The sequence below is a fragment of the Oncorhynchus kisutch genome, linkage group LG23 (assembly GCF_002021735.2).
Source record: "Oncorhynchus kisutch isolate 150728-3 linkage group LG23, Okis_V2, whole genome shotgun sequence".
NCBI classification, from domain to species: domain Eukaryota; kingdom Metazoa; phylum Chordata; class Actinopteri; order Salmoniformes; family Salmonidae; genus Oncorhynchus; species Oncorhynchus kisutch.
The window spans coordinates 9,308,749-9,313,615 of record NC_034196.2 but is presented as its reverse complement, the minus strand read 5'-3'; positions in this window follow the sequence as shown (position 1 = coordinate 9,313,615).

The window sequence follows — 4,867 nt, the reverse complement described above, 5'->3', positions numbered from 1 at the left end:
TAGTCAGGAATAGGGAATAGGTCTGGGAAATCATTCATATACTGTGAACCCTCTCTATCTACACTGTCCAGTGAGAATATTTCACTGTGGTCACCTGATTGTCTTCCATCAATCTCAGATTCTTCATCTATAGCTACTTCATTTGCAAGCAAGGACATAGTAAGAACAACATCAACCACTATTAAACAATTTCTTCACACAAATGATAATTATCAACAGAGCAATCAGTAATATTAGACCATAGATGAGCCAGTGGAAAATAGTCACTCCCCAAGCACCAAACACTGACTGAACCCACCCTAACGGATTCCAGTCGATGTCAGGCTGGTGTTCCCTTTCGAGAACACCACTAAGCTCTTTCAAATGTTCCACTACAATAGTCAAATATTAATCTCCCTGGGGTATGAATGTACAGCAGGGATCTCCTATAATTTGACACACCCCTCCTTCATGTGCTAGCAACATGTCAAGTGCCACCCTATTTTGTGTTGCCATGAGTCGAGTGGCTTGCAACTCTGGTCTTATAATAGAAAACCCTGAAGTGGTCAAATTTACCAGGGATTCCAAATGATATCCTAGCCTATCCAACTCATGTGCATTCTCTGATGCCCCATACCAGGGGATTAAACCGCGCCAGAACTTTTCCAATTTCAGGGATCGTCGCGAGTCACTGGGGACATAATTGGATTGCGAGATGCCCCTCCTAATTCATCTTAACCTGCTTGGAATGGAGGAATTAGTTTTATGCATTACCACAAGGAAGATGTTTAGTTTACGAAAAATACAGCACCCTGTCCAATTTGTTGGTAGGTAGAGATAGGCTTTATCACCACAGATCCAATAATGATCAGTAAATGTTGCCGAGCCAAATTGATGAGGAGAACAGTCATCAGTTTCTGCATCAATAATGGTGTGCCCCACCCTCAGTTCAATGGGGTTTCCAGAGCTGCATGTTCCCTTCTTCCAGCTACATCCTATTGGGAAAACACTATAATTGACACATGTTGACATTCCCAGATAGGATTCATTAAATTGTGGTAAGGAAATATTGTTTGGGTTGTGACAATGACTGGTCCTGAATGGGGTTTGCTGGGGTTGGACTTGAATAGGTTCTGGTACACGGGATCTAGGTTCTGGTACACGGGATCTAGGTTCTAAGATGATTCTACTGCACCAATGTGAACAATCAAATCGACCTCGTAAATCCTTTGTTGATGATAAATCACCATTAATGCATTTATCCCTCAGTGTTCTACCTAGTGAGGGTTGACCCACTGTGTCCTCATTGGACAAGAGCACTTCTAGTGCACATAGTGTCATTAATGCTGACCTCTACTGAATACTGTAAGAATGGGGAGATCGCTGAATGTGGAAACAAGCTACATACATAACAGGAGGTATTTCCTAACATCAGTTCAGTCTTTACTGTATAGTTAAGCAGTGACCACCAAGTGTTTCCCTCGTGATTCCTACTGTGATGCTCATCCAGTGGATGCATCGACCTTCTTCTTCTTTCGATATGGGAGCGGCTATTGTTTTCTGGTCTCCTGTCCTGAGCCTGCCGTTGGCTGGAGCTGGAGTGGCTGTTATTTAAGTCCCGCCATGGGACTGAACGGTCCTCAGTCGAGGGCCCGTACCATGTTGTCCTTCCAGGACCGGTTGTCCTTGAGTCACTGTCCATATGGCAACTGTAATGAAAAGGCTCAAGACAAGAGCAAGAAATATGATGCGTAGAGTCTGGGCCTGATCCTCCCATGGCCATCTAGTCGGTGACTTCCGGCGTCTCTGGTCCTCCATCCTCAGGGTCTGGTGGGCAGTATGGCACCTTCCTGCAGTGGCTGGCGTGGATCCAAGTAGACCTCTCAGCTATGCGAACAGCAGTGGGGGTAATCAGCATCACCTGGTATGGTCCAGTCCACCTGCTGGTTCCAATGCTTTCGTCTCAGGTCTTTAACCACTACCCAGTCACCTGGTTGCAGTTTGTGCAGGATGCCCATCAGAGGCTGGGATAGAGCCGCTTTCTCCCTGGGGAAAATAGCCTTCAGAACATTGTTTAGAGCAGTACAATAACTTACCATGTCATCGTCTTCTTCCGAAGAGGAGAGGCGAAAAGGATCAGAGGACCAATATGCGGCGTGGTAAGTGCCCATGGTTCTTTTAATACGTAAACGTACACATGAACAACTGATTACAAAAAACAAGAAACGTGTGAAACCCTAAACAGCCCTATCTGGTGCAAAACACAGAGACAGGAACAATCACCCACAAACACACAGTGAAACCCAGGCTACCTAAGTATGATTCTCAATCAGCGACAACTAATGACACCTGCCTCTGATTGAGAACCATACTAGGCCGAAACATAGAAATACCCAAATCATAGAAAAACAAACATAGACTGTCCACCCAACTCACGCCCTGACCATACTAAATAATGACAAAACAAAGGAAAGAAAGGTCAGAACGTGACAGTCACAGCCCATCAGTGTCAGCTTGTTCTGTGGGAAGGGAGAATTGATCATCCTCATTGGTCTATCTGTCAGAACCTCATGAGGAGCCAATCCAGCGGTTCTGTGGGGCCGCCCTCACATGTACATCAGAGCCCAGGGGGCATCGCAGTGACCCAGGAATGCCCTGTCTCTGCCATAAGCTTCTCCATCTTAGATTTTAGGGTCTGATTAGCGTGTTCAACTAAACCGCCTGATTGCGGCCTATAGCTACAATGGGTCCTAGGTCTATCTGCAGACTCTCAGACAAGTTCTGTATCACCAGGTTCACAAAGTGAGAGCCATTGTTGCTGGTTAATTTAGATGGTAACCCCCGCCTTGGGATGATCTCCCTAAGGAGATTCTTGGCTACTGCCATAGCAGTGGAATGTCGACATGGGAAAGCATCTACCCACTTGGAGAAGGCATCCACTATCCTCAGACAATATTTGTAACCCTGACAAGGAGAGAGTTCAATAAAATCCATCATTATGTGTTCAAATGGTCCTTCAGGGGTTGGAGCCGACAGTGGCATGGAAATCCCTCTTCCCATGTTGTTAGTCACATTTTGCACAAAATTGTTCAGCAAACACAGAAAACCCAGGTGCAAATCAAAATATATTTACAAAATCAACAACTCCCCCCTTTGACACATGATCCCTACCATGTGACTCTTACGCACACCACCTCCTTGTCCTGTCCCTGCTGGGGCTGCTCCCTGGTAAAACATCATCTGGGCAGCCTGTAGTTTCTGTGTCTTCACTTTTTCTTCCTTCATGTTTTCTTCCTTCTGAGTACTTTGTTGTCTCTCAGCGTGCTTGCAGTGCTGTACCACAGTTGCTAATGGCTCAGTCTCCCAACTGATGCAGGTAGTCCTCACAGCATTCTCCAGGCCCGGTGTCAGACCCCTCACCAGGGTGTCTTTCAGCAGATCCCCATATGCATGTTCGTTTGGTCTGATACCACTGTGTAGCCTGAAACAGGTCTCAAGTCTCTTTCTGAAAGCCTCCAGGCCCTCGTCTTTCTTCATAGTGCATTCTCTGATTGCAGTCCAGTCGGTCTTAGTTGGATACATCTCCACAATCCTGGTCAGCAGCTCCGTTATCTGGTCCTGATATGTACCATTCTCAGCCCACAGGTAGTTGCAATCAAACTGTCCCTATACATCTGCCCACCTGAGTCCCAGTTTATTTTTACAGATATGGGCTATCTCAGCAGCAGATGGTTTGTACTGACCCACCAATACCCTCATCTCTGCTGAACATTTCACAGCGTCCTTACTTGGGTCTGGTAGGTCTTCTATAATGTCTTTGATTTCATCATGTCTCCACGCCCTCTGGACATACACAATGAGGCTCCGTGCTGCGGCGGCAGCAGCATTAGCATCATCAGGTCGAGGTTAAGGGTTGGCACAGGCCATCAGAGGGTATTGGTATATGTCTGTTGCTGGGTCGTATGGGGGAGGGGGTAGAGACACTCCTCTCGGTCCTGGCCCGTAGACGGTCCTTCAGTGGGGGAGTCAGCTGGGGTCCGTCCTCACTTTCCTCATTGGAGCTGAGTGGAGGAACCTTTTGAAAAGGTTTGTTGATCTTCTTACCCTTCTGGCGTACTCCCCCCACCGCGCCTCCAGTGTGACTGGCCGGGGTCACTCCAGACCCATTCAGGACTACAGCCAGGCTCCGTGTCAGACGATCAATCACCGTGGTGTTGGGAGAGACAGGGGGTGGGGCTGCAGGTTGTAGTGGTCTTGTATCCAGCGGACCAGCAGGAGACGGCTGAGGAGAAGGGAGGTCCGGCAGTAGGGAGGGGGAAAGTCTCTGTCATCATCATCCTTCCTATTCTTTTTCACTGTTTCATCTTTCCCATTCTTTTCTCCTTCCTCAGCCTGAACTACCATATTCTGACAGGGTTTTTCCCGAAATGGGTCCTGTCTCTTCTTTCGTTTATCAGCGTACTTTTCCCGTTTCCTGAATTTCACCCATTCCATTTGATCATTTTTCCCGAGTTTACCTTCCTTCTCTACCAATTTCTGTCTTATCTCGTCTAACAGCGTCACACTTAGTGTCCCTGTCAAAGGAAAACCACCCTCTCTATGCCATATATATACCTGTTCCAGAATATCCCTACCCCATTTATCTACCATAACCTTCAAGGCTCCGGAATGCCTGGTTCATTGCACCAGGGCGCACCCATGGCTCCTTAGTCACAAACACAAAATCTCTCACACACACACACACACACACACACACACACACACACACACACACACACACACACACACACACACACACACACACACACACACACACAGAGAAAAACAGTTATAACAAAAATTCCTTAGGTACTCACACAGAACTAAAATGATCACCCACACCGGATTG